Source organism: Tympanuchus pallidicinctus, unplaced genomic scaffold (genome assembly GCF_026119805.1).
Source record: "Tympanuchus pallidicinctus isolate F22 unplaced genomic scaffold, pur_lepc_1.0 scaffold8, whole genome shotgun sequence".
NCBI lineage: Eukaryota > Metazoa > Chordata > Aves > Galliformes > Phasianidae > Tympanuchus > Tympanuchus pallidicinctus.
This window is the reverse complement of record NW_026294802.1, coordinates 17,675,862-17,694,461: the sequence shown is the minus strand read 5'-3', so window position 1 is coordinate 17,694,461 and position 18,600 is coordinate 17,675,862. Positions and strand designations below refer to the sequence as shown.

The window sequence follows — 18,600 nt, the reverse complement described above, 5'->3', positions numbered from 1 at the left end:
CTGTGTGCCTCCTTCTCCCAAATGCCAACAAAACTGGAAAAAATGAATGGCAGCAACATTTTTGACACGGATGACAAAGCACCTCACAGCACCTAGTCAGCTGCTGTGCCAGAAGTGGAAGCAGGTGGTACCAGCATTTGCCCTGAAGGCAACTCTGACCATTCTGAATCTCAGACGCCTGTGAGAGAGGAGATGGCAGAGCGGCCTGCAGACCACCTGCTGTCTGCTTGGAGGCAGAGCCGAGATGGCACTGGGCCACTGGGACCAAGCCAGCTCCTGCCCTGCTGACTGACAGGATTGGTCTTGATCTCTGGAGGAAAACGTATTGTTGCTGCGAAAGGCCAAAAAAAAAAAAAAAAAAAATATGAATGGACAATTTAGGGAAATAACTTCTTATAAATCCCCCTTTTTCATTAACACTTTACATCCCGTTCTGTTTTTCAGATTACTCGTTTTAAGACCAATCCCTAAATTATACTGATTCTGCTGCTTTTCTAAATAGTTGGACATTCTTAATTAAGCACCTTTTCTGCACAGAGCAGAAGGAAATATTTGAATCTACTGATTATATTTTTTCTGTGGCACAGAGCATATAAGAATAGGTGATTTCAATAATCTTTATTGCTGCTACAGTCTATATTAATGCGTTTTGTATAAATCATTGCCTCTATTATCAACTGAGCTACTGCTCCTGCAAATAAAGCCATACCTTGTTACCTAGCAACTGAGCAAGTCACTGCCACATTGAAAAAAAAAAAGAAAAAAAAAAAGAGAAAAAAAGAAAAAATGTGTTTAAAAATGTATTTATTATACCCCTTGGTTTCACGTTGAGAGAACATCCATAAAGAACAAAGAACAATCCACTCAAATTCCCTAAAATTCAATATTGAAATAAAATATTTGATCCTCCACATTTCGTAAGCATCCTCAGAAGCTAGGTCTAGGTTAAACATGCATTACTTCTTACTGACAATGCAATGTTCTTGCTATGCATTTCTTGGAATATTTTATTAATGCATATATAAGTACAAAGGCATTACATATATAAGTCATGGCAGGCTCTTAATGCTACATCTGAACTGTATTAGAATAGGAATAGCTATCACAGGGCTTTTTTTAAAGTCCTCTTGCTTATGCTAAATCAGTTCCTTTCCTGTTTAACACAGCAATGTGCAGTAGCACCTTTTCCTGATGTCTCGTTTTAGGATTCTGTCATTTGTACAAATTTGCCCTTATGTACTACAAAACCCACCTCTTCATTGTTTCATATTCCGCATCTGTTTCTGACAGGTTGCCAACATAGTGTTGGTCAAATATAAGCAGTGGGAGCTCAGGAGTACTACTTGTGAGGATGAGCTACTGCCTGGAGTGACATGACAATTCTACAGCAGCCTCTGAACCCTCAAGCTATTCACACATGTCCTGTCCATGCTCTATCCCAAACTGAAAAACACAGAACAGTTCATGGCCCTATGACTGCACAGTATGAAGACATATCCTTCACTATAGCAAGAATTGCCAAGAAGCTTGTGAAGTAGGGAGAATATGAAGACATGAGAATTGCTGTCCTGAAGGCCCACGGTTTCATTGGCAGGTGACTGTGCTATCGTTCAGTACTGTCTAGGTCACCACATTCCCTCCAAATCCAACATGAGACATATCTGAAGACACTGCAGGTTATTCTCCCAAATTTCACTTCAGAGTTATGAGTCTATCACAGATTACTGTGGCTCATCAAAAATTAGATAATCTCTAAACACAGTGATACAATGCAAAATTCTAAATGCTGCTCCTGATAGCACCTCCTGTAGTAAAAGTTTTCCTGAAACTGTTGTTAATGTCCTGCTGAAACTTTTTAAAGTCACCTACATCTTACAATACAAGGATATTGGCTGAGTTAATCATAACACAGAAGTATACACTATCTATATCATGCTGTCTTGAACATCTGCTGCTGTTGTAATCCTTGTTAATTCATACCAAGAATATACAGAAAATGATACTCCTGAACCCAAAGACACCTCATCTTGCATGGCCCTTACAATTATCTCCAAGCACTATGTACTACTTAAAAGTCTCCTGAAGCTTTTGCTACAGATTTTGCCCATTTTTGCATGTTCTAATAGCCTTTAGCAACTAGGTAACACAGTTCACCTCCTAAAACAACTAGTGGATTTCTGTGGGTGAAGATGATTTATTGGCTGGTGTGGTGTATATATAAGCCTCTTTCAGTACTACCTATACATCCTACAAAGACAAAGCATACATCAGAGACCATACCCTACAGGCTTTGCCTGATGAAGTCTATGCATACTGTTTCTCTCTGGAACGCAGTCCTTGGTGACAGATGGCACAACCACTACCTACAGATGGCTCAAACAGGGGCTCTGTAGCTTTGATAAATACTGCAATCAACGCCTAGGATAGGTATGGTTCAGGCAGCAAAGCAAGTAGGGAATAAATCCTTCAAAAACTTCTTAACTGTAGAATAATCACATACATAGTATTATCCTAAACAGACAGATGAAAGTCGTGGGCTCTTACTGAGCTGACAGAGATTCAGGACTACTTAAAAAGAGGTCAATAGTTTAGGATGAAAGTGTTTGAAATTAGCCTCACTCAATTTCTTATCTACTTCATCCAGAACACCATTTCCACTTTCATCGTGGACCAAGCATTCCTGGTAAAAGTATTCTTGCTTTCCAGTAGGATTTGTTATACTTTGAAGGAGCGATCAGCCCTATCACTGACAAGAGTCTTGGTTTGGTTGGTAGAAAACATCCTTCCGTCAGACAGATGATTCACTACAGTGAGCAGAAGCATTTGAATCACTACTATGAGAAAGTCAAAACTCACACATCAACAGTGGGGCTGCTCATAGCAGACTAGCATAATCTTTTCTAATCTTCTATAGAAACGTGGGAATAAAAGCAACTGGAGTGATTTTACAGAGGAGCATTTGCTTTGGTTGAAAATACATCTCAGAGACCCCACTGTCTCATCCCCCATGGCTGAATAAAAACAGATATTAACTTTGCAATGTCTTTCACAGCAACAGAGGACAAATGGTGGGCACATTTAATACCTGCCTTCAGCCACTCAAATTCTGAGACATTAGGGCAAAAGTTTTCTACCAAATATCATTTACCAGAATGTTCTCATTGATTAAGTGCTGCAGTGCTATAGACACATGCAATACAAAACACAAAAGCTCCAGAAATGGTTAGACATTCCATTAAATAATAAGAATATTGCATTTCAAGTTGATGTCAGACACCATAGGGATGCCCTCTGACAAAACTAATTTGCCCTCTGCCCTTATACGCATGCTTCCTGTTAAGTAGATAAACTTTACATACCCGAGACAAACATGCAAAGGTATAAACATCTCTCCTAAGTACATAGGGTGGATCACTGCTCCATTCAGAATCCTTGGGCTGTAAGGCAACATAGATAAGTTTGCCAATCCAAAACTTAAGTATAATATCTTTGCTGAATGTTCAAAAGTGGAACTCTGTGAGTCGTGTTTCCCAAGAAGTAAAACAGCTCCATCCCAGTATTAACATGAGATGTATGTTTCAAAGTAGCCCTACCAAAATTTGAATTTACACATGCCTGTTGGATTCTGAACTGCAGAAGAAGATACCAGAACAGAAATACACCCTGTAATCACTTAAACCATCATTACAGTCCAATTACTGGAATATCTAGAAACTCTCCTGCAGACTCGAAGTTTCTATTCCCTTCTACCATCACCTTTTTTTTTTTTTTTTTTTTTTTTATAGAATGCAAACAGACAACAGTAAAATTGCCTCTTTTCAACTACTTATGTCTGCAATGTAACGAGCTGACTGTCCCGAGCTTCCAAGTTTTACAGAGTGAAAATGTATTGTAGAATTAAGAGGAAGCCCACTTTGTCAGAACTTCAAGATGCAGAAAAGCCTATTCAAAAATTTTTTCAGTTTGATGAACAATCTCAAATCTTACCCCTTTTCAGACTACAGCAAATCACAATTGACATTTTTCTTTTTGAAGAAGTGCTGCGTAGAAAAGGGAGACAGAGATCGCTATAGTGTCAATGTAATTTCTGAATGCATCACACAATCTTTTGTAATATGTCAAAAGCATAAACAAAAACACTCCATGTGTCATAGTCTACAAAAGATATCAGGTTTTGTAGTATAATAACGCACGACAGCTCTTTTAATACTGCTTATAATTCAGTAATTATGCAAATACCTCCAAATATGGCTTCATAGATTCACACACATTTGTTAACCAAACTCAGACTGCTCTGTGTGTGAACACAGCAACATAGAAATCTTTACCTCAAACTTGGGTATGTCAGTTTTCAGACTGCTGGACTAGATGCTCTGCTCACTGCAGCACTATGTGACAAAAAATGACTCGAAGTTATACTTCTGATCCCCCTACTGCTCAGTTCAAGTCTGTAGGATGTGGAGATGCCTCCAGGCTCAGCTAAGCTTCAGCCACCCACTCCCTCCTACAGGCAGGGAGACGCATACCATCATCTCTATGGTGCCCCATGCTGAGGTGGGGAAAGCAGGAATGACAAGAACGGTCAAAAGCTGGATGGTGATGGGGATGGAGATCATCAGCCATGGGGATTCTCCACACACACTCCGCTAAGGAAGCTCTTTGGAGATGGTAGGTGTGACTGTTTACTTGCCATTACCACCTCTCCCAGAGATCTTGACTTGTAAGGACTACATTCCTAACAATTTTGGGGATGTTACTGGCTTTTAATTGGCCCCCTCACCTTCTTAGTTATGTCATCACTGCATCAGGATCAACATAACAGGGTTTTAACCAGAACAGGTTGTGGTAGCTGAAAAAAGAAATTCTGAAAATAATGTTTTTATAAATGTGACGCATCAGCCCCTAGCAATAGGAACAACAGCAGATATAGCTTCTGTATAATGCATGAACACAGGATTACTTCCATGAATCAACAGTTTTCCATTAAACTATAAAATCATCACCATATACCGATAACCAAAAGTGAGGATTGTACCTTCAGGTATAATGAGATTATGAAGGTCAAATGAAAATCCCATTACCTATGTTGTGTAACTCAAAACAGGGTGCATGTCAGTGTAAGAGCATGGAAGGAAGACTGTCATTTTGTATTTGACTTTCTAAATTCACATTATGTACAAGAAATATCCTTAAACAAAGTTCCTATGCCATAAACAGATTCTGTGCTATGCTCTGCAGATACAAAGAGGCAATTCTCTTGCAACAGTCCTAGAGCAGATTAACCAACCATCACAGAGCAGCAATCTGGGGAATCACTTCTCAATGAAACCAAGCCACCATGCTCTGCTACTGTGGGCGGATGGCTATGGGGCAATGAAAAGTCCTCAGGTACTGCCCATGTGCAACACCACACTATATAAGAGTCAGCAGAAGAGGTTCTCCTCTTCTCCTCCCTTGTGAGAATAACTAGTTAATGTCATGCTTAGAAATACTGAAGCTTGCCAACTTTTTATTGACTAGAGCAGTCTTCAGTGCATACAACAACAAAAAAAGCACCACCTAAATGCACTCAAGTATATAAACAGGAATAATGATTACTTTGGGGGATATGTCTTACTCTTCAGCTCATACATTGCTTTACATTGCCTTTATTTTTAATTAACATTACCAATACTCTGATTGCAGTAGTCCTGCAGCGCTATCAGTAATATGAAGACCGAAGGATTTCAACAAAATTTTCAATCTAGGAAGGTCACTTGCTTGCATATGTTGTAGAACATGGCATATTTAATGAAAGATAGTTCAAAAGGGAAAATGAACACTCTACAGCCAAACTTTCCAGATTAAGACTGCCTCAGTACAGTTTCCTATTTCTAGAACCAGGCATTTACTGAGATGAATATCAGCTGTAGTAATGCTTCCTCTGAAGGCACCTCTCCCTTTGAAAATCACATTGAATTTATGAAGTTTAGAGCCCAATTTTTAGACAACAAAGAAAGAAAGTACTGGCCTTGAGTTTTTCTGTTCAGCATTTCATTTACTTAGATGTTCTAGTCAATTAACTAGACAGTGCCAATGAATAAACAAGTAAATAAAATCACATCAAAAGACATCATCTTTAGCAAGAGTCTATGGGGCTTCTATCAGTTTTCGTGTTCTCATACTAGACATAGCAATAGAGGTTGATTTTTATTGTTCTTACTGCTTGTCCTTCTTCCCAGTTTGATACCAGGATTACTCCTGACTAAATACATGGGACACAGTCTTCAGCCTGTGCACTCAATAAAATCGATGACAGGATGGCAATTTACACCAACTGAGAACCTTGTTTGAAATATCCGAATGAACCCCTTTGGAGCAGATTATGCTTTTCTGCTCTATGGCTCCCTGTCCATATCATCACTGGATACCTACTGCTTAGTCCCAAATAGCTCTGTAAAGAACAAAAAAGGCTACAGAAAGCCTTCAAAAGGGAGCAGGAATGGGCATAGAAAATAATAGAGCTGGTATAGGTGTATTTCATTTATATCAACCCCAACAATATCCTGCACCAGTTGCAGGTGGTTATAATACATAAAAAATGAACAGGATGTGGACAGCACTAAACAAGTATTGTCTGTGATCGCGACTAATGCACACACAAAGTATTTGAAGGGCAAGAACAGAGCTATTTGGTGGTGTGTTGAGATGGTTGAGCTCAGACAATGGTTTGCACTCAAGTCATGGCACCAAACAATGACCCCAAAACGAGAGATACTGCAGTCTCAGCATCTTGTGCAGGCAAAGGGCCTGCTGATTTTTGAAACAGGTCATGAAGGCACTTCTTTGAACAACTGAACTTCATAACCATAATATCCAAGCTGTCCTATTTCGTACTCTTACTATCCTCTCATGTTTAAAGAAGTGCAATGCAGATGTGTTCAGACAACATTAAAGACTTACTGCCATTTTTGCACAGGTACGTAAAACTCGGATGAAAAGTCAATTAATTAAACTAAAATGCAGTGGGGAAATCCCTAGAAAAAAGGTTAGTGACTCTGATTTTCAAACTTGTGGGCATCTCTTAAACTTCATATTTTAAAAGAAGATAAGGGTCAGAAGTCTCATTATAACGTGCCTTCTGTCGAGCCAATCTTTGCTTCCAAGATACCTCAGATGGGCATAACGTGGATTAGGATTGGGAAGTACTTGCACAAATCTACAAAAAACATTGAATTCTTGTTTCTTGTTACTGCTATGAGAAGGAACGACACCTGTTTTTTAAAGTAAAAATAATAACTTGCATTCAGCTTTGTAACAGCTTCAGTGAAAATACAAATGAATCACATAATATCTCCCCTAGGTTTTGATGAAGTACTTTTCTCTGTGACAACTCAATCCAATATTCACTTACCTCAGTAGTGGTGTATAAATATTAGTACATAACGTTGAAGTTTTATGTGTTTTTATCATATAATAATAATGCAGGTGTTTCACAAACCAAATGGGAGCTCATTAATAATGACTTTGCAAGGTGACTGCATGATTAACAAAGTACAATTTTTTCTACATTTTAAAGCTAACTCTGAAATCATACTTCAGAAATAAAAGCAGTAACAAAGCACAACAACTGTATAACAGAAATCTGTTATAGGATTCTCAAGGATACATTCAGCCAGTCTTTGGTTATCTTGAATTTCAAGTATTTTAACTATTTGCCACATAATAAATACCCATTGTATTTCCTTATGTAATAAGTGACATTATCAAAGACTTTATAAAACAGAAAATTCCTGAATTATTTCAACAAGCACCTTTTTAATGAATCTATTTAAAATGAGAGCTGTCATACCAATTTCAGTGGGGGTAAAACAATGCCTAAAACAACATGCATTATAGCCTTAAAACTTCTGTAATTCTAGCTATTTCTAATACAAATCCATATACATTTTTGTACGATATGATAAATCTTGAAAAATACTGAAATTGACTTTGCATTTTCCTATATTTGGAGTAACTGCATCCGATCATTCTCACGGCCTACTAATTTACCAGCATTTTTTACAGTCAATCACGTTGCTTAGAAAGATACCACATGTAAGGCAGTTTTCTTCCCTGCACAGATACATGACGAAGAAATAAACAATCTTCAGTGTACCACTGGTAAAAGAACTACTACTCAATGAAATCTTTGCAAAGCTTTACTTCATTGAGCAATGAACTGGCCAGGAAGGCACACCCAGCAGTGTTGAAGACCTGACTCCTGGCTGCAGTCCAGAGGACCAGTCAACTAAATGAAGAGACCACATGACTATCCACAATCCGACAAGCAAAGCGTTTATCACCTTCAAGTTTCATCACATATAAATGTACTAAAGAAACCTAAACAATTACTCCCCACTGCAGAGAAGTACTTTCTGGAAAAAGTACTCCAGAAATTAAACAATGGGCTAAAATCTCCTGTCAAAAGGCAAAACTCCCTGCTGGCTTCATTTGCTATTACTGCAGCTACCATTAAATTTACCTTTTTTACAGTATTACAACTTAAAATGTTCTAAACAACAGAAAAAAAAAAGTTTAGATCTTTGTTGACTGCAGCAGGAATCAGAGACAGAATGAAGAACAAACCAATTACGCATAACGAACCTCAGACAAGTCACTTGGTATTCCCTACACCAAAAAGCTGTAAAAACATCAGACATATATTTTTGGCATTGCTGATAATCAGTGAGCATGTAGGTACATTTAGAAGAAAGAGGATGATTGCAATTACTTAGTTCTGGACTAGGTGGAGTTTCCAATTGGTTTTCCCAAAGGAAAATTGCCCTTTTTGGTAGCAGCGATCACACAGTAAGGATCTTGGGAATAAGTCGGCTGTCTACGTGGGGAAAAAAAGTACAAATCTTAACCGTTCACAAAGCAAAAACGTCCCAGCACTGAACACCACTTTGTAATATGTAGTAAGTGCTCCCACGTGAGAAGTGAAGCTAGAGTCTCTGGAAGACCTTTAGAGCAACTGTCCTTGCTCACTACTTCTCCTCCTGGTCAGGCTGTTGCAGCCATTTGACTTTAATCTGATCTCAGTTCTCATATGCTGGAATCTGAGCCGGGGACGAAGGTACAGATATCATCATGACAGCATAACACAGCAGCCTGCACACTTCTGCAGTTTCTCTAGAAGTATCAGAAATACTGCCCATCACGATACCCCACAGGAACAGGCGAGGTAAGGACTAGGCAGACATTAGGCATCTTTAGGAAAGACATTACAGAACTCCCTGAGATGCTCTTCAACCAACTGAGTTAGAAATAACTCACTACAAGGAGATTCAAGGTAGGAATCAAGGAATGGAAGAACACCAGAGGTGATCTTGTTTTTTTTCTGCTTACAGTGTTTCCATGACAATGAGAACAGCTTCCATTCTCTGATCGTAGGCTAATGTCCAGGTCTGCCAGAACCTCTCAACATCCCTATTCTTTTTTTCCAGGGAAGAAAGGCTATAGCTCTCAAACGATTTACCTTTGGCTAAGGATTGCTGTGCTGTAGTACTCCCTTACTCGGGGCACAATGACTGTTACCTGCAGCTAATGTGAAGCTGGGTACAGGCACCAACTGCAGTGTGGCAAGACACTTCACTCTGGAGAAATTGTGAGGGAGAACAAATGTCAACATGTGTATTTCTTTACACTACGCTCAAGCTGATGAGAGTTTATTAAACTCAAATTAATATATTTTTTTTTAATGAAATATACATTTTTTTAATGAAAGATATTTAAGGAGGGGAAGAGACATTTTCTAATTTACTGAAAGAACTTCAGAAAAACTGCTTTGGTCCTGAACACATCAACAGAAAGTCAGGAAAAAAAAACAACACAGATCTCTTCTTCCCCCAGACTACTGCCTCTGTGTCAAAACAAAATGACCACTGAAATTCCCCAACAACTTTGCACTGTCTCCACACAAAAACCAAGATGACCTCTGGGAGGTCAAGGTTCAAATAACGGAACAGATCAACAGTATATAGAACGAAACTGTTGAGAATAGAGTACATGAAGATTTTGAATATAAGTTTTTTGAATCTCAGTGCTCAAGAATATTCAAGTTAGCTTGCTCAGGCACTACAAAACTTACCATGCCTCCTAGGTTTTTTCTTCAAAGGCAAAAATACAGTAAAACCACCAATAGAGACAGCAGCCAAACTGACAAGGAAATGTTTTCCCTAGCTTGATTACTTCATCAAAGCCAGGTTTACCTACAATAGTAACCCTTTGATACTGGGAACCAAGACTACCACCTTGGAGACGAGCTGGTGTAGTTGGCACATTGACTAAAAGATCAAATAAAAGCAGCTCTCTGCTGTTGCCTACACAAAAATTGTATCAGATTGTGAAGAGTGCCAGGCTGGTACAATTTCATGAAGGTGTTATTCTCCAGAATTTGACTGTGATTTCTTAAAAATAAGCCTGCAGCTCAAACAACTGTGAAAACAACATTGGAAATGTGAACTAGTGTAAACCAACATTTTCTCAAATGTGCAAGTAATTCCATATCATACCTCTCAGAGTAGAAATTCTGACAAATGAATAGAGACTGAACCCAGAACTGTACCATTCGCTCATTGCTGTTCTCATTTCCAGTCTGCACGTACAGCGAAATCTTTTGGGATTAAGAGTCAAGAGATCGTAAGTCCAAGGCTTGGCAGTTTTTCAGTCTGCTTAAATCAAGGTGGAAGTTTCCTATTAACCATTACGCCTATCACTAACGTTTGATAAACACATACAAAGATCCTTAACAAAATGCCAGCCATTCGTTGTTACAAGAAAGCACAATTTGTACCCTCTCGACTGCTGGAAATAAATACAAATAGCCAATGTCAACATGAATCACTTCTACATTAAAATACATCTTACTCTTGGAATGCAAGGTAAATCCTGGCTAATTTGGGTCGTAACTCCTTCCTCAAGTTCCTCAGCAGCAAAACTCTCACCCAGAGCCGATTTCCCTCAGTTTCTCCTTAGTTCACTGCAGCCTCAGAGTTGGTAGTAGCTTCATCGACAGCTCTGTTCTCTGTTGCTACTTTTCCCATCTTCTGCCTTCCCTTTTTAACTCTATGTGCTCACTTTCACACAGAAGAGTTTTTTCCCACTCCCCCTTCCTTTCAAGACATTCCAAGAGAAAGAGCACCAAGCTTTCTGAATTTGTTTCAGGGTACTTACTGCATTTAAATGCCTTCAAAGTACAATAATAGGTAAAGTATATTTTCGTTCGCCTTCTTACCGGATACATTTATCTCTTCCTACCTATCATATCTCCTTTCTCTGAATGAATTTCAGAACTTCTCTTTTGTTACAGAAAAAGCAGAGTTTGCCTCGAATTCTCACAATTCTAAGCTGCCAACCACTTGCACAAATTCTTGAAATAGAACTTCCCAGGGCAAGGAGGTTCTGCGGGCGACTGCATGACTGTAGCTGGTATTACGTCTCTTGAAAAAAAAGAAGGGAAGAGAGTTCTCAGCTAAGAAGCATTGCCAGATCCAAATTCATTGGCTAAAATCACCTACACTCCATGCTTTTCATGATATTTACAGAGGTTTTTAGGATACCATCCGAATGGAGTTTTACCCACACAGTAATTATGACACCACGGGATCAAGGTTTCCTACCTGGCAAACAACTATCAACTCGGACTCGTATTTATTCATGAGAAAGCCCCTATTATCACAAGACTGGATCTTATTCTTCAGGTTCTTTTTCTAGCAGGTTGTTACATTTTATATTTTGGCACGTAGAGAAGATGACAGCTTGATTCTTAATACGTGCAGAAACAAGTTATTACCCGTCACGTCAGCGTCTACTCCAGCACTACTTTGTGCCTCACTAATGGCAGAAGTTGAACTGCTCTCTAAAGGCCCCTTCCTATAAGCTACCACTAATCCGGCCACAGACAGACACCACAGCTCTCCCCATCACCGCCGGCGCTGCCGACGGAGCGGAGCACACCTGGAACCCGAGAGTGTGGGTACACAATGCAGCTGCTCAGAGAGCAGAAGGGATTCCCGTGGAACAAGGCACATGGCAACACGCATCGATCCACATGCTAAAATTCCTTGCAAAAACCGCTACCGCACGTGTGCGCGGAATTGAGAGCCAAACGGAAATCTCAGGTAGCGTTTTGTCTCGCTCAATGCCTTCCTTCCATGCGACAAGAACAGCTCGCGGAGATGGGTTTGCCAGAAGCGAGCCCCCCGAGATGCCGAGGCACGCACCGCGGTTCTGCTCTCCGCACACTTCTGCTTCTCACCCACCCACCCCTTCTTTTGGTACCCGGCCGTAGCGCATCGCTCCACCCGTGGACCACCGCTAACCGCAGGGGCCGGGAAGCCGACTCCAAGTTTCGGACCGCGGCACATCGCGGCCAACTTACAGCTCCGAGGAGCAGGGACGGGGCTCGCCGCCCAGCCCGGCACAATCCCGGGGCGGCCGCCGCAGGCTCCGAGTGCAGCACACGCGATGCCGCCTCCTCCCCCGCCGCCCCCGGCGCGCCACACAGCGCTCGGTGCGCGCTCGGGGAGCGCTGGCCGGAGGCGGCACCGCGTCCCTCCGGCGGCCCAAACTCCCCGGCCCCGCCGCCGCCTCCCCGCCCGCCCCTCAGCGCCGCCGCCCGCCCGGGCTGACATAATCGGCGGCGGCGGTCGCGGCAGGCGCAGCGATTCCCTCCCCACCGCCCGCTCCCCGGCGTCCGCCGCCGAAGCTGTCGCCCTCGGGGCGCGCTCGCCGTACCCCGGTCCCCCGCCCCCCGCTCCGGGCTCCGCGGCGGGGCGGGGGCGGCGCCCGGTGGCCCCGCGCCCGGCCCCCCGTGCGCGCCCGGAGCTCGCCCATCCCTTCCCTCCCCTGCCTCCCGATCTCACCTCGGAGCGGCGGCGGCGGGCAGAGCTGCCGAGCCCGGAGGGGGCGGGGAGGGAACGGAGCGGGGGGGGTGGGCGGGGGGGCCGGCGTCTGCTCCGCAGCCGCTACCCCTCGGCGCTGAGCATCTCCCCGCGCCCCGCGGTGAGTCAGGCAGGGAGAGCGCCGCGGAGCCACGCACAACGGAGCCCCCGCCGCCCTCCCCGTCCAGCCGCCGCCGCGCGCGCCCCCGCCGCGCCCCCCCCTTTGACACCCCCTGCTTCCCGCGCGCTCCTTCCGCGGTCGCGCGCGCTCCCGCGGCCGCGCTGCCCGCGGGGGCGGGGGCGCGCGCGCTCACCGCGGCTCGGTGCGGTCCCGGCGCCGCGCGGGCTGCGGCGGGCGGGCAGCTGCCGCGGCGCCTCCCCCCGGCCCCCGCCGTTACTATGGATATGGACGGATGCGGGCCCTGCGGCTCCTCCGCGCCCACCCGCGCGGGCGGGCCGGGAGCGCCGCGCTCCCCGCAGAGCGCCGGTGGGTCCCCCCTCTCCCGGGCCTGGCCGGACCGGCGTGCGGGTCTCGGTGACCAGCGGAACCAGCGGCTAAACTCCGTGCCCGGCTTTCCGGCTTCTCTCCGGCAAAAGCACACTTAAAATGTATTTATTTATTTATTTATTTGACCACCGGTGTCTAAATAAATCTTAGCGGAGCGCCGGTTCAACTGCTAATAGGAGCAAATAAGCATCCTGCAGTACTGTTTACTTCAGCCCGCGCATCGCATTAAGAGTCGCCGCGCTGCCCCATAAAAGCGACGCCACGAGCGAGAGCGCCCTACGCTCCTTTAACTTAGGCGCACGTCGGGGACCGGAGCTGCACTTCCCGGCCCCCGCGGTGGTCCCAGCACTCGCCGTACCCTGGGGAAGCCATGCACCAGGTGGCTGTGCACGGTCAGACACAAGGAGTGTTCTGCCAGCTCCCAAAATGTTACCGAGCTCCGCAGGTGAAGCGGTTGGTTTATGGGTTAGTTCCTGCTACTGGGTCATGGGAGCTGCCAGCGGGAGGGGTGACCCAGCTGCCTTGGAGCCACCAAGCCCAGAGCAGTACTGATTTTTCTGCTGTCCAAGAAATAATGAGCTCAATTAAAAAGACAAAAAAAAAAAAAAAAATAAAAAAAAAAATGAAGAAGGTCACTGGGCACAGCCACGCACAAGTTGCCGTGCTGGGATTCAGTGCAAGGGGATGAACACAAACAGGCACTGCTGCCTTGGGTCATTGCCAATGCAAACTTCATGCACACGTGAACTGCCAGTCTGTGGTCCAAATAGCTCAGAGCCATCACACAAACTGAACTGAGAAATACCATGCACCCACTTTGCATGCCCAGCTGCGTGTATTCATACATAACCTCAACACAGGTAACTGTGCATCAGCTTAACCCTATCCAAGGCTCTTTAGAGTGAGCCTTCTTCAGAGCCTTCTTAAACCACCAATAAGATGAACTTGTCAATAACAAACCCCTGGAAAAGTTTGATGGCCCTCATAAGTGGCTCCCTGTTATGGGCAGCATTGGCTGTGCAGCACAGCCTGCCTCTGGGCAAAGCTCACTGCGGCCGCACAGAGCTGTCACCGGGCACAGCACTGTGCCTGGGAGCAAAGGGGCTCCATGCAGCACAGAGAGCAACAACTGCTGACTATTTAAGAGTTGGAAGGCGTGCTTGTAGCAATGCAAGCTTCTGTATCATAAGCGATTGTGGTTAACTAACCCTGGCAAATCAACGGTGGGAAACCTCCAACATTAACTCAAGAGTACATCCTAAGATGTGATTTGGAAAGTTATTTTGATTTGGTCTGGATACCTTCTGCTTTTTCTCACAGCTCTCATTGCTCTCTACAACCTCATAAATGCAGACTCATGTTTATTTGGGTTTGATGTAATCCATACAGGAAGACTGAACAGAACTCAGCAGAACAGAATACAAAAGTTTAGTTCACTCGGGAGAAAAAAGAAAATTGAAAGTAAACATTTTGAAATGCTTCTTGAGTAGAATTCCAAAGGTTTAGGCTGTAAATATGAAAATGACCATTTCACAACATTTTATCTTTTTATGCATGATGAAGCACTAAATCTAAGTTGCAACATTTTTGTTCTGCAATGAAGGCCTTTTAAAAACACACTTTGGCAGTGTTTCCTTAAAATGCCTTATTTTTCAATTTGCTCAAATTCTTCTGATCTCTTGGATCCGCGTCTCCAGATAAGAAAGCTCCCTGTATGGTCCCAGCTCTGCCCTGGGTTGTGTGATCCGCGTCTGCAAATTGAAAACTGGTCTGTCTTATAGATGGGATGTGATCCATTGTCAGCATTCTGAGTTAGGAGCAGTACTTCAATGGAATCTAAGCCAGAAGAGGAACACACTGAGGTTGTCAGCGTGAGCCCAATATGGTGGCAATGGAGCACAGTGGAAGCACCAGCCATTTCCTGTACCTGCCATAAACTTCATTACTTCCATTGATCGTAACATATTGCAGAGTGCAGCAGCTCTGTGTGAAGAAAGCAAGTGTGTAAAAACAAGCAAATCCTAGGAGAGAATGAAGGCTTCTAGCAAGACGGTGAGATAAAAAAGGCATTTTTAGGAATGCAGAAGCTTGGTGAGGAGGCAGACATGAGTGCAGCCTGTTGGACTGTGCTAAGAGAGATCGGAGTGATTTCAGCACAGACTCTCTCCCACTGGAGCAGGTCCAGAGGAGGGCCACTAAGATGATCAGAGGGCTGGAGCACCTCTCCTTTGAAGAAAGGTTGAGGGAACTGGGCTTGTTTAGCTTGGAGAAGAGAAGGCTCCAGGGAGACCTCATTGCAGCCTTCCAGTACTTGAAGGGAGTGCATAAACAGGAGGTGAAATGGCTGTTTATGAGGGTGAATAGTGATAGGACAAGGGGGAATTGATTTAAACTGAGACGGGGAGGTTTAGGTTAGATATTAGGAGGAAACTTTTCACATAGAGGGTGGTGATGCACTGGAACAGGTTGTCCAAGGAGGCTGTGGATGCCCCATCCCTCAGGCATTCAAGGCCAGGTTGGATGTGGCTCTGGGCAGCCTGGTCTGCTGGTTGGTGACCTTGCACATAGCAGGGGGTTGAAACTAGGTGATCATTGCGGTCCTTTTCAACACAGGCCATTCAATCATGATTCTATGATTCTTTCTCCTCACCTTGCCTGGATTTGCCTCCGTCTGACAGCCCTGAGGCCTGGCCCTGTGCCTGAGATGCCTGGCTCTGGTGAGGAGCCATGGTGGCCATGATTCTTCCTTCAGGGAGTTAGGCAGCTTTTGCAACAATGGGACAGTCCTGTCAAATTGTTGGTTCTCTTTGCATATTGCTTCAGATTTTCTTGAGTGCCATTATGTTTCACTGCAAGTTGGACGGTTAGAGTCACCAGATCATATTAGATTATTTCTGGACAAGAATCAACATAAGAGTGAAAAAAGGACCATTTTAAATAAAGAATCCAGTTATCACATCTATAGAGTTGATCAAATCCCAGATTTCCCTGGCTCAAGCATCAGTTTCGCCACTCTCCTCTTCAGTTAAGAAATCGAAACAGACTTAGATTTTCAGCAAAATGGCCTCTAATGGTTACTTTTCCTACTGACAAAGAAAATTACATCTATTTTCTGAGAAAATGATGTTTAGTCAAACGACACGAGGAAATTCATTTGCTACTTAAAATAATTTGTTATTTTTCAGTTTTTTAGACACCAAAAATCATCTAGAAATAAAGTTTATTCTATGAAAACAAGTTGAAGTTGCTTCCTTTTAGTAAAAACTAATTATACTCTATTTTTTCAAATAATTGCTCCAAAAGTTTGTGGTTTTTTTTTCTTTTTCCAACAGTGCTGAAAAGTTCTGCCTTATAATAACTTGACTGTTTGTTAGAGATAAGTATTTGCTAATTTGAACTGCTTTGCTGATATCTATACCCTTACTGGTTGATACTCTATCAAAGGATCTACACCGTCACAGCAAGATAAAATTAATTCTTGTTTGCAAGTAGGGAAGTGATCTTCAATAAAAAGCAAGATAAAATGATTGTAAAATATTGAAGATGACTGTTTTTACATTCCTTTCTCAAATTCACATTAATTGATTCTGAATTCCCTGAATAGAGACCGAACAGACTGAATTTATAGGATGAGAGTTAATGGCCTAAAATTGTACCAGGGAGGTTCAGGTTGGATATTAGGAAAAAAATCTTTGAAAGAGTGGTGAGGTATTGAGACAGGCTGCCCAGGTGGAGTCATCATCCCTGGAGGTGTGCAAGAACTGTATGGATTAGACTGGATGATTTTAGTGGTCTTTTCCAACCTGAATGATTCATTGACTCCATACTGTAGGTTGTTATAAGTATGCATTGGCACAACAATATTCAGATATTGAAGTAAAATAATTGTTTGGGTAGGTTTACTGAACAAGAAAATAATACTGTGAAGCCAGTAGACTTTAAAAACAAACAACAACAACAACAACAAAAAAGCACAAAAAAAAACTCATGAGAAATTACGTAGGATAATTGTATACTATAATGGTATAATTGCTAAAGATGAGTACATAGATGAGAAAGGAAGCAGGGGACAGGGATTGCTGCAAACAAGAATTGCAAAAGTCCTTTACTGGAATTATGTGCTAAGTATGGTCTGTACAGAAAGGTAAGCGCACAAACAGTGTGCACAAGGTTTGTGTACAGAATTCTTATGGTATGGTACATAAGTTAGCAGAGAATGTAACACCTCTAATAATGCCATAATAAGTCATGACAAAAGTCATGACACTAACTGAAAAGAGATGGAAAAGTTGTATTGCCTTGAGTTAGAAGCAGGGAAGAGAAAGGAAGTTGTAATCTTTTAAGCACAGAGACAACTCACAGAATGCTGTTTTAAGCAGCAAAGTCTCTTGGGGAACTTACTGCCAGTCCTGCAAACTGGCCTTATTTTCAGCTCTGGGTCAGCACTCAGAGGATGGGATGTTGCTGTATAGGACAAACCCTTCTGATAGCTTAAATATACTAGAGGGGAAAATGTGAGAATGAAATGTAGCGTCACTAACATGAAAACTGTCTTCGTCCATTTCTTTCACATCCAGTCTCATAATTAGGAGCTCAAGTGCCTATCTTTCAGAATGAACCTTCATTTTTATTTTCGTTCTTAAACTTTTACAGAATCAAAGCCCAAAAAAGCTGATAAATTTGGGCTACGTATTCTCTTTGGAAATAGCAAATCAAATGAAGTGTGAATGTGCAGCTATTGTGGGATTCCTTCTCAAAGAGCTAACTGGGGCTACCTTCTGAAACTGCTGGGGTCTCTGCAGGAGCTCGTGCTGCTTATGGGATTTGGGAAAGAATTTACCTGACAAACATAAAAAAAAAAAAAAAAAAGCAAAACAAAACATACATAAAGTAAATTAAAGATCTACAGGAAATCCAAATGTGCAAACTGAGATGTCTGGTTCACACGTCTGGTTCTCATGGACTGAGACCTACTTAGCAGCTCAGTGCCAAAGGAAGGAAAAACCACAAACCACCTTAACCTGCCTTGAAATAAGGTGTCAAGAAATGAGCTGGGAAATTTCTCAGGGTGGTAGTAGTTATAAACATGCAAGCAGAAGACAACACAAGGGAGTTTTTGAGATAGTACAGGTTCAGGACTTTTCCGTTCTGTTTATTTCACTAAAAAGATCACACATGTGAGGAGAC

General features: G+C 42.9%; 1 protein-coding gene across 14 annotated transcripts in view; it reads right to left on the bottom strand.

Annotated features, from left to right (window-relative positions):
- ANKS1B (ankyrin repeat and sterile alpha motif domain containing 1B) overlaps window positions 1-18,600 on the bottom strand; it is a 403,660-nt gene that overhangs the window by 77,123 nt on the left and 307,937 nt on the right. The window contains exon 1 of one of the 14 annotated variants that reach the window (XM_052667850.1): window positions 13,220-13,267. The exons of 11 other annotated variants lie outside the window; for them this stretch is intronic. The gene's annotated coding sequence lies outside the window, so the exon portion shown is untranslated. Of the gene's footprint in view, window positions 1-12,403; window positions 12,537-12,887; window positions 12,948-13,219; window positions 13,268-18,600 lie in introns of those variants that run through there. 2 more of the 14 variants (XM_052667849.1, XM_052667848.1) reach the window with 2 other exon arrangements.